Here is a 12,579-nt window from a genome sequence, read left to right on the forward strand (position 1 = left end):
TCTTAGGTGGAGCTTTAGGTGGCTCAGTGAGGATTCCGTCCTTAACTGGTGCTGGCTTAGGAACTGGTGAAGCTGTGGAAGAGAGTACATTCACACTCGGCTCAAGTATCTCACCAATTTTACCATAGGGTTGGACAAAGTCAGCAGGAGTAAAAGCAAAACCAACCCCAACACCATCAGGACGCTTAAACTGCTGAACCATCATGCCCAACTGAGGCTCGCGGGCGGACACCCAACTGAGAATCTCCCGAAGGTGGGAGTTCTCCTCCACCATCCGGGTCTTGTCCTTCCGTGCCTCCTCAAGCTCAGAGATCAGGCTTGGGCACACAGTACAATCAGCAGAGCAAGAGCTAGGAACTGCGGATTTCTCCAACTTCCTCAAAGCAACATTCTTCTCCTTAAGCTCTTCTCTAAGTGCTGGGCACTCCTTGCAAGCACCCAAGAGGGTAGGCCGGGACTTGAGCTCATCCATGGCCTTCTTGCCCTCCTCGAGCTTGAGCAAGTTCTCATCATACTTGCTCCTGAGCTCGGACAGGTCAGACATCAAACCGATGCACTGACTGCACTCATCCTCCTCAACACACTCCTCCACAATAGGTGCAGACTGAGCAATTTCTAGAGCTAGCTTAGCTTCCTTCAGCTCCTGTCTCAAAGCTCTAAACTGCCTCTTTGCATCCTTAATGATCAGGTCTTGATTATCTAGAGCAGTGTAAAGATCCTCCAACTCCTCAGGAGTGGGGTGCTCAGGACGTACCTCAGAGCTTGACTCTAGCTGAGGTGCAAGCTCTGCAGTAGTGGAAGGAGTTCCGTCGGCGTCGGAGTCGATGGCCATGGTGCAGATACCGGCCGCCTTCCCAGCATGGAGGCAAAGGCCAGTGAAGCCCTCTGTGGCCTTCTTCTTGGAGCTCCGCTTCTTTTCGCCGCGGTGGTGTGAGTCGGAGTCACTGGAGCTGGATGAGGACGAAGACGTCGAACTCTGGCTGGTGGAGGAGTGATCCTCGCTCTGGGCGACGAACGCCTGCTTGTCCTTGTACTTGCCGACGTTCTTCTTCTTCCGCTCGTGGTGCCGCTTGGAGCGTCCGCCATTCTTCTTGTGGGAGTGCCCACTCTTGTGCTTGTGGCGGTGCTCGCGGTACTCCTCGTGCCTGGAGCGGCCGTCATCATCCCTGGAACTCTTCTTCTTGGGGCACTCGGCGGCGAAGTGGCCGGTCTTGCCGCAGTTGAAGCAGGTCTTCGCTCGTGCTTGTCTGTTGTTGAAGGCACGCTGGAACTTGTGGATGATCAATGCAAGCTCCTCGTTTCCCAGCACCTCCAGCTGCTCATCTGTCATAGACACAAGAGAAGACAAGCAAAAACCTCCAAGAGAAGGGTCAGAGTTAGCTCCAGAGGTGCCTACTAGGGCCATAGACTTGGAGGCGGAGGCATCAGCATGATTGCCTTCCATCTTAGCTCGAGAGAGCTTCTCCACCTCTGAAGCCTTGAGCTTGCTGAACAGCTCATCCACAGTGAGGGTCTCATAGCTAGCAGACTCTATGATAGTCTGGACCTTCACCTCCCAGACCTTGCGATCAAGAGCATAGAGAAGCTTCATAGCCTTCTCATGATCGGAGTAGGCCTGGGTGCCCTGTGGTTGGTTCGCACGCACCTTGTTCACAATCGACTGAAAACGACTGAACATGATGTCGATGCTCTCACCCGGCAACTGAGAAAAGTTCTCGTACTCCCGCCGGTGAGTCTCATACAGCCTCGACTTGACATGGTTGGTTCCTTCATGGAAATTGGCCAACCGTGTCCAGATCTCCCGGGCTGTGAGAAGGTCGCTGACACGATCGAACTCAGGACGAGAGAGACAGGCTATGAGAGCGTTGTACGCCTTGCTATTGACCTCATGTCTCCTAACCTGAAGCTCGGTCGTGCGGACCGCAAGGTTCACATAATCAGGGTCCACACAAATCTCCCAGACCTCGGAACCTAGACTCAAAAGATAGGCACGCATGCGCACCTTCCAATAGTCGTAATCGGATCCATCGAAGATCGGGGGTTTGCCCGGTGAACCCATGGTCGCACAACGGTTTCGAACCGGAGAAGGCTATAGAGAAACCGTCCCGGCTCTGATACCAATTGTAGGACCGAGAAATGCGACCAGAGGGGGGGGGTGAATGGGAGCCTTCGAAAATAATCGCGATCAAAAACTTCGGCTCACAATTCTAGAGTGCACCCCAACCCCAGAGTTCTAGGCGATGTGCAGAGTAGCTACAAGGGAGCTACACTAACACAAAACAAGCCTAGGAACCAAAGCGATCAAGCGCAGAAGCAATTGCACGAAAGCAGTGCAAGAACCAAGCAAGGTATATATCACCGGTTGATCCGACGCACACGTTTGAACGACGTCGGTTAAACCGGTGATACAGAGCCTGCAGCAAACAACCAGTGAGCACCGGTTGAACCGACGCTGGGTTTTGAACCTCGTCGGTTAAACCGGTGATCGAACGTCGGATAAACCGACAAAATCGTAAACTCACGTCGGTGCAGTTGTCCAGAGGATCAACAAAATGCACCAAACCAAGCAATGAACCCCGGTTAAACCGATGCTCAAAAACCTCGAGCGTCGGTGCAGTTGTCCAGAGAGACAACAAAACCGAAGTAAATGAACGCCGGTTGATCCGACGTAGGCAAAACCCTATACGTCGGTCAACCGCCCAAAACTGCAAACCAAATTAGTAACGCCGGTTAAACCGACGTCGGGGAGATCAAAGCACCGGTGCAATCACACAAAACCCCAAAAACCCTAACCCGTGACAAAAGCACTCACCGGTTGATCCGACGCTCAGGAACGCCAGCGTCGGTTCAACCGGCGTTAAGGAAAAATCCTGCCCGAGCGCAGAACCTCTGTTTTCCTCTCGGCACGACCAAAAACTCGAAGATTGATCGATCAAAACAGGTCGAAAGTTCTCCAAAATTTGCAGGCACACTCACAAAGACCTTGTGAGCCTACTCACAAAAAGAATCGACGATCTACTCCATGGTTGGAGAGGAATCGACGAAGAACCGAGGAAGAATGGGGTTTTCAGGAATTTTCCAAAACTGAGTTCTTGAAGGCTCACGATCTAGATGAGTTTTAGCACAAGACTACGATGATTCTAGTCGCCAAGAAGAGCCTCAAGAACTACGGCAACAAGTGGTAGACACACCAACACGAAGAAATCAAGAACAAGGATGATTCAAGCACACAGAGCTCAGTAGGACATGGAACGAACCTTGATTTCAAAGCCCCGAGGGCACAAGGAGGGATGGGCCTCCTTTCCCACGAATTCTCCTTACAAGTTCTTCAAGAATCCATGCCTAAACCTTAGAGAAGGTGAGGGAGGAGGAAGAACACGGGAGGGAGGAGGAAGAGGGCGCCTGGCTCTTTTTCCTTTCTCTTCTGATTGCCGGGGCGCAAGGGTCCAGGGAGGAGGCCCTGCCTTTTTGTGTCCAGGCAGCCACCACCCACTCCATCTCTCCCATCCTTTCTTCCACTCCAAGTCTCCCTTTAAAAGACTAAACTACCCCTAAGTGCTAGACTAAACTAGAAGGCCCTTAGGGGCAAAACCGGAAAAGATACATCGAAGACATCCGACGGCCGCGACGACTCGGAGAACCTTGCTTCATCTCGACGCAATCCCCTTGATGTCGCCACGCATCCTTCTGGAATCTTCCGGGGGCAGTTTTTGGAAAACTGCCAAAACCGAGTTCGGTTGCGGTTTTGGAGGGAACCGCGAACCCTTCCCGCACGATGTTTCCGGGCACACCCGCCAAGCCCGATGACGCCACGTGTCCGACCTCCCGCCGAAACCTCTTCGACTTGGCCGACGTCGACGCATCCCGCCGTTGGTTTTTCCCGAGGTACCAACAAACTCCACGCCGTCCCGCCTTGGCGCCAGGAGTGGATCGCCACGCGGCCCAGCAGTGGCCCAAGCATCTGGGCTGTCCTTCTCCACCGCACGGTCGTCCGGTTGGGCCTCCAACGCCACCGCAAGGTCTCTCGCCTCCGCATGGTCGTCGAGCTCCCGCCACTGCAACGCCACCGCATGGTACATCGGCACGCTCCACGCTCTTGTCCAAACCGACTCGCTGCCACCGCGTCATCCGTATACCTGCACACCACAGACCAAGAAATCGACGCAATCTCCACGAAGTCGCGACTACACCACTGTCAGTCCACTCCACGTGTTGGCAATCACTCATCACACTAAGGAGCAGGCCTCCACTGCCTCTCAGGTTCAGGTTTGGGTTTGGCGCTAGTGGCGACTAGCTGGCTTGGCACGGCGTCGGCGCCTCGCCTAGAAGCCGCTGCCTGTTAGTGGCGACGGCCGTGAACCAGACGACGGCGCGCTGCCAACATCGGCGGCATGACGGCGGCCACCTTGTGGGAGAATACGACCGTGACAACTGACAACACAACGGCGCCGCGCCTAGAAGCCGCCGCCGGTAGTGACGAACGCCATCAACCAGTCGACGGCGAGCTACCAACATCGTCGGCGGCATGAGGGCCGCGACCTTGTGGGAGAACATGATGAGCAACCTCGGGGTCAGCCCCCACACGCACGTACGCCTCAAGGCACAAGAAGAGCGAGCATCAACACCGGCCAGGTCGAGGACGTACACGAGGAAAGCGTACGACGCCACCGCGAATGCTATTGATCTTGGGCCACCGTCCGACCCGTAGATCGCCATGCCCAAAAGTTGAACCAAAGGAATCTGTATCGAATCCCCAGAGCTGTCAACCAGGAGAGGACAGAGAGATGGAGCAAAAACCTCAATCGGAGAAGGCAGCCGTGCGTGGAACTGGAAGCCGGCAGGACGCGCCTCCAGCCGAAGCAACTCGCCGGCGACCGCAGCTCTGCTTGAACTCTTGTCCATCTCCGGCTCCGGCGCACGTCGTACGTACTCACACGCACGTTGACGCTCGCCTTGGCTGCGGTGGCTGATCGGCTACTCGGCTCCGGCGAGGAGGTGGCCGAATGAGAGAGGAGACGTGGCTGGGCGGCGCTGGCGCTGAGGTAACTGTGAGAAGAACTAGCAAGAGGCGCCGGCGAGGAGCTTGCCGTTGAAGAGAGGAGAGAAGCTGATGACTGATGAGCGATGAGGAGGGAGCATTGAGGTCACTCTATTTGTAGGGCTCTCCATCTCCTTCAGTTCAAGTTCAGGTTTGGGTTAACCCAAACCCAAACCTAGAACTGAACCCATGGAGCTCGACTTTTATTAGTAGTTTGTCAAACGCGGGTGACAGACTGACAGTGACAAATCGAGTTTACCAGAGGCCAGCAAGACCTTTCATTACATTAATTCATCAGCAAGCTAGTAGTATATACAAAGCGAAAGCACGAATACTACTTCCGGATGCAGGATGCTTACAAATATTTGTGGATTCCATGATGTCAGTTGATGACCAATTAGAATTTAATAATAAGCTGAATTCACGATCTCTAATCCCTTCAGGCGATGGATCACTTGATTGTAGCGCGTGCGTTATGTAGCTGCTGCGCTCTACATGGCTAATCGGCTATGGACCTGCCCATAGCATATATCGGCACCGACAATCCGACATGGCAGTTTAGCCTTTTTTTTATAATCAGTTTAGCTATTTAACGTGTACGGTGTACTAGGCTAAGATCGTTTACCCTCATTCAATATTCTAAAATACTAGCAAATACATTACAAAATTGTGACACTTTACAAACATGCTATTTAACATGCGTATGTTCTGTAGATGATATGTACACAATCTGCCCGCACACAGCTGACGAGCCTTTTGGGCGTAGAGTTGGGTTCGTCGGTCAATGAATGGCCTACAGCTAGCCCTTGGAACAGCCCACCAAGACCTGCGGCTTCTCCTAAAACGGGTGGTGAAACAGCTTCTTAGGTAAAAACTGTTTTGAAAAAAGCGAGCAAATTTCCTCAATGTCATCGAAAATTTAACTCATCCCCTCAATGTCACTGGACCCACATATCATAGACACAAAAATCATCCATTCAATGCCATTGAATGGCATTCAGGGGATGAGTTAAATTTTTGATGGCATTCAGAGAATTTATTCTTCACTTAAAGCTGTGCCAAATGAGTATTCTTAGACCGGCTTCAAGCATGAAGCTATCCATGAAGCTATCTATGAAGCCAAACGAGTATTCTTCATGAAGCTATTCAAGAAGCTGGGCCAAAGGGAGCCCAAGTGGCACATAGGTGCCAGTAAACCTATCGATGGCCAAAGCGGATAGCCTGGGTATCGGCTGCCCAGTAGCCAATAGGTACTATAATTTTAATTATTCAATGTTAACACCTCTTTTCAATTTTATTTAAAATAATATTATTTTAGAAACATTTATTTTTCAGTATGCATGAAAGATCAACATATGAGCTAAGCTCCTGCTATGCTTTCTCTGCACTACCATGACTAAACCCGAAACCCTAATGCCCTAGGGTTTCAGCCCATGAGCAAGGCTGAAACTCTCGAGAAAAACAAGTGGCAATAAACAAGACTGTATATACCGCCAACAAACATTTAATCGTGCGCAGGAGTTGTAGACATTATTGTAAGGATGGCGACATGATTATTTGTAGAGTAAATTTCAACATACAACAACACAAATACAATGAAGAGACTGCAACACACTTAAGGAGTAAAGTCTGCTGAACAACCTGCCGAGGAAGAAGAACACTGGAACGGATGAGTGGGATCACATACAAGCTCCTGAATTATGACTCTTTTTTTTGGCAAAATTTGCTATAGGACACCGTTAAAAGGTGCTCTTTTCTCAAGACCACTAAAAAAGATTGTCTTTGCTCAAAGACACTAAAAAACTATGTGCATTTGCTGAGAGATTGTACCCACTATTTTATTTTATTTAAGTACAGAGTGATGTTAAAAGACAAATTTATCCCTAGTGCCTTATCCTCTCCTGCAGCACTATTTTTGCTCGCGCCTCACAAACCAGCTGCAGTGCGCCGTGCGTCATGGCCGGAGCTCCCTGCGCAAGGGAAGGCGGACGCGGACGGGCCGGTCGCCTGTGCTCCCAACGAGCGCGTCAAGCGGGGGAGGGGCGGACGGGCCGGCGGCGCTCCCAAACACGGCACGCGAGTGCGGGGCGGAGTGGCGGACGGGCCGGCCGATCGGCGGTGCCGAAGGACGGGCCGACGGTGCTCCCAGCACGGCGCGTGCGCGAGGGAGGGACGGACGGCCAACGTGGTGCGCGCCGACGGCGCTCCCAGCGCCGCTCGCGAGGGAGGGGCAGACGGGCCGGCAACGCTCCAGCGCGGCGCGAGATAGGAGACGGGCAAGGATAAAGAGAGAAATTCCTGTAGTTTTCTATTAAAATCTAATATTATAACGGGTTTGGTGTCCTGTAGCAAACTACTACTCTTGAGCAATGTCTTCCAGACATCATTTTTTAGTGGCTTACGGCAAAAACCACTTTGAATGGTGTTCGCTGGCCAATTTTACCTTTTTTTTTGCAGCCCGAGGATCAGGTATAAGCTTCCTTCCCACTAATTTTGTTCATTTACCAATCATATTAGTTTATCATCATAACCACGAAACATGCTCCTGACATGTTGATGACCGATGTTCTTGTGGACGCAAGTAAACATAAATCATGTTGCGAAAAAAGTGTATTTTAAGCTAGGCAAAATATTAGGATAGTCTCTGATAAGCATAGGTGACTTCAGCAATAGATGCACAAAAACTCATGGCACTTGATGAAAGTGCAGATCCATCTGATTGTGGTTTGAGAGTTCATGGTGAAAATGTTTTAGTACACATGTAAATGTATCTTTGATGATAGAGTAAAATGCACCGCTAGACCTTAAACTTGTTGGCTCGGGGTATCATCTAGGTCCACAAACTTTCAAAATGCACATTAAAACCCTTAAACTTGCTAATCGTATCATGTGAGGTCCAAATCACAGTTATTTAAACTACGAAAGTTATATAATTTATTAAAATAAAAAATATATACCGGCAAACAAGATCATAACACATTTACTCAAATACAAAAGATATGTATAAAATTTTGTAGGAAAACAAATATATGCCAAAATTTGTAAAATAATTCAGAAAATTAAAAATAATAAATTTAGGAGGAAACATTGGGAAAAAATATTTGGACATAATGTTTTGAAATAAAATTTTAGAAATCTAAGAGTTGAACGAAAAAAATTAAAAGTAAAATTTTGGGTTCACATGTAAGCTCCACATCAGCATAAATTCTTCAGCTTTATAACTTGCAATTAATAATTAGTAAGTTTGTGGAGCTGAATGTGCATTTTTGAAGTTTGGGAACCAAATTGACACTACAAGTCGTCAAACTTTTCAAACAGGTTATTTAGAATATAGACAATCCATTTTGCATACATGAACTTAGGTGGGTTCTATATGATTAGTATTAACCAATTTTTAAAATGGTCAAACATTTTATAGACATGTACACAATCTAGTCGGGTAGCCGACAAGCCTTTTTGGGCCTTGAGGTGGGTTCTGTTTGTCAATGGATGCGAACACCTCTAGGAACCAGCCCACATAAGTGCCACATACTAGGCGCCAATAAGCAGCCTATCGCCAGCCGAAAGGCAATAGCCAGAACCAGAATCGAAATTTCTCATATTAGCACCTATCTTTACAATTTTTAGTAAAACAATATTATTTTAAAAAAATATTTATTTTCAGTCAGCCCTGAAAAGATCAACAAATGAGCTAAGTTTCATATGATGATGATGTGCAAAGCTCCTGCTACGCATTCTCTGCACTACCATGACATTCAAGCTAAAACATCGAGAAAAATAGGGAGCAATAAACAGGACAACATATACCGGCAACAAACATTTATGGTGCTCAGGAATTATGGACATTATTACAAGGATGGTGACATGATTATTTGTAGAGTACATTTCAAAATACAGCAGCACAAATACAAAGAAGAGACGGTAGCGCAGTTAAGGAGTAAAGTCTGCTGTACAACCTGCCGGCGAAGACGAACACTTTTTTCTTGCAGCTCTGAAGTGCATCTATGCCGATAGATGGTAATGATAAATTTTGGTGATTAATGACAACCGTATGCGACTAACGTGTGTTTTGAAGGAAAAATCAATGATTGGATTAGTCACATATGAAATGAGAAAGGAGACCCCTCAATTCGAAACAATCATGCGTGCCAAGGACTAAATTTCAAAGATTAAGGACCTTTCTAGTCTCAAGTGTCACAAGGAGATGAATGACACTTGACTTAGCTAGGTTTTATAGTTTCTAGTTTTTGACCATACTATTAAGAGGGATTCTTGAGTTAGTAGCTTGACTAAAATTGAGTTGACTTTAGAAATCTAGCACACTCGCTGAAATACAGCTCAAGATAGTCAAAAGCAGTCAACAAAACACTTAGAAGAAGAAACAATCGAAGTAGCAATCAACTCCAAGTCAATTAAGCTGAAAATAAAGAAAAACAGTAGCACCAGTTTAACCGATGACTTAGCATCGGTGCATCCGACGCTTGGCGGAAGGTCTGACGTCCTGTCGGCCTATCTTCTCTGGATGCAAGATGGAATCAAATCAAAGAAACCCTGGTCACCGGTTGAACCGATGGTCCCAAGATAAGCACCGGTATATTTGGGATACTATGTTCCAGAGAGTATGTTTAGTGGACCTCAACTCGCCTTTAGCACCGGTTGAACCGACGTATCAGAAACAAGCACCGGTGCATTAGATGTACTATGTTCCAGAGAGCTTGTTTGAGTGGATTAGAGAACTTCTTCAGCACCGGTTGAACTGATGCCCCTTCGGAGTATGCATTGGTGCAATGACGCAAGCCTGGATACTGTGTCAGAACCCACAACAGCTACTATTTGGACACAGAGAGACCGGTTGAACCGACGCCATCAACTTTAACCCTGTCGGTTCTTCCGATGGTCACGATTTTTCTGCAGTGGACTTCCAACGGCTATGTGACCCTCTCCACTTTATATAAGGACACCACCTGTCTCATTTAAGCGGCCTTTGACACGTTGATTATCTGAGGCCACCCTTGAGAAGTGAAAAGAGAGCTTTGAGCAATGAGATAAAGATTTAGAGCTTGATTGTGTTCCAAATTTGAAGAATTCAACCTTTGCAAGTGTAGCAAGTGTGTTTGAGCTAGGGCCAACTGAGTGTAGGTCAAGTGAAGGCTTAGGAACTTGTTACTCTTGGTGTTTGACGGCACCTAGACGGTCATGGAGATCGGGAGGTTCTTGGTGAGCTCTTGAAGATTGTGAGAGCCCCAAGAAGTGAAGCTTGTACACGGTTTGAAGCTCGCCGTTTTGGAGATGGAGAAGGTGCATTCTTAGTGATCACTTTCTCCTTAGTGAAGCAAGGGAGCAATACCCTTGTGTGGGTGCTCCAACGTGGATTAGGGGGGAGCGTCAACTCCTCGATACCACGGAAAAAATTCGGTTGTCTCGTGTCCCTTGCATTTACATTGAAGCAATTAATTTCCCTTGTCGTGATCTTACTCTTCTTTGCTTGTTTGTTTGACTGGGACAATCGCATGATAGTTTGATCTCTTGACTAGAACTTGCAATTGCTAGTGTGGTCCTCCCTAGGCAAGATGAGTATGTTGTTGTGTTTTCCTACCTAGGAATCCTTTGCTAGTGTGCTCTAGTCAATAGGTTTCAATTTTGTAGATTGGGCAATACTAGTCTAGGTTAAGGACTAGCTAGAAATTTGAAAAAGTCCCAATTCAACCCCACTTCTTGGGCCTCGATCATTTCAATTGGTATCAGAGCATAGACTCTCTTTTATAGGCTTAAAATCCTAGAGATGGCCCCGGGAAGTAGTGGACCACCCAAGCTAGATGAGAGAAACTATAGCTATTGGAAAGCTCGCATGGTGGGTTACCTTGAGGCTCTTCATACCATCTGTTGGGAGGTCACCGAAAAACCTATTGTTGGTGCTTGGAATGAAAACCAAATCAAATATCATGCTGGAGCCAAGAATGCTTTATTTGATGCTCTTAGTGAGGAGATATTTGCTCGTGTTCATAGCAAAAAAACTGCTCACAAAATTTGGAAAGAGCTTGAGACCATTCATGTTGGGTCTACAAAGCTTCGTGAGGAGAAGTATCAAGTGCTTAAGGAAAAACTTAACGATTTCAAAATGTTCCCCAGAGTTAGTTGAGCAAAAATATGATAGATTGAATGTACTTGTTGAGGACATTAATGCTCTTGAAATTTTTCCTTTGTCTAATAGTGACATCATTCGAAAGATTCTTCACTCACTTCACAAGCCCAAGTATAACATCGTCACCTCATTGCTTTATGAGAAAGATCTCTCAAAACTTGAAGTAGGTGAAGTTGTTGGAAGAATTCGATCTCATGAGATGTTTCTCTTAGGAGAAGTTGATCCTCCACAAGCCAAGAAAGATCTTGCACTCAAAGCTAAGAGTGATTACAAGTCCAAGAAGAAGAACAAGTGCAAGGCTCCCTCACCAAGCTCAAGTGATGATGAGGCTAGTGATAATTCAAGTGATGAAGATGGTAATGTTAAGCTTGCACTCCTCATGAGAAAGACTTCCAAAATGATGTCAAGGCTAAACAAGAAAGGGTACAATTATGATCCCAAAAAGAACAAATTCCATACCCGGAAAAGCAATGACAATGCCAAGAAGAGGTGCTACAATTGTGGCAAATATGGGCATCTCTTCTATGATTGTCCCGAACCCTCAAAACTCAACAAGAAGCAAGATGATGATGACAATCATAACAAACACTCAAAGAAAAGTCATGAGAAGAAGGACTTCAAGAAGAAGAGGTCTTTCAAGAGAAAGAAAGATATCAAGGCTTTTCTTGGAGAGTGGATCACCGATGGAGAATCCACAAGTGATGACTCAAGTGATGATGAATCCAAAAAGAAGATAGTTGGGATTGTCATGCATGGTGATGATGATGATGAGCCACCTCTACCTCCACCACCCATGTGTCTCATGGCAAGAGGTAATTCTAAGGTGAGTGATGACGACAACTCCTCTAGTGATGAAAGTGAACATGGTTTATCTCCTAATAAAGTGCAAATCATCCTAGATGAGTACCAACAAGTGATCAAGAAGTACAAATCTAAATATAAAGTTCTTGAAATTGAATATACCAAGCTTAAGGCCTCAAATGATGAGCTGCTTGTTAGACACCAAGAGGTAGTAGAAACTCATGATACATGCATTGTTTCTAGCAAGCAACTTAGAGAGGAGCATGACAAGTTACTTACTAAGCACAATGAGTTGAATGTTAAACATGATGAAGTAGTTGTGCTTAATAAGTTTCTTACTTCATGCAACAAAAAACTTAAGTTTGATTATGTCAACTTAAGCATGAAGTATCAAAAACTTGACCTTGCCTTTGATGCTTTGGATGAAGAACTAAAAGAAACTCAAAAGAAAGTCATCAAAGTCAATATATCTACTTCTTGTGATGATCTTGTGGAGTTGCCTCACCCTACTACTTGTCATCATACTTCTCCCTCTTGTACAAAGACTAACCATGATAGGGAGAAGCAACTTGAGAAGGAACTTGAAAGCACGACCAAA

This window comes from Panicum virgatum, chromosome 6K, assembly GCF_016808335.1.
Source record: "Panicum virgatum strain AP13 chromosome 6K, P.virgatum_v5, whole genome shotgun sequence".
Lineage (NCBI taxonomy): Eukaryota > Viridiplantae > Streptophyta > Magnoliopsida > Poales > Poaceae > Panicum > Panicum virgatum.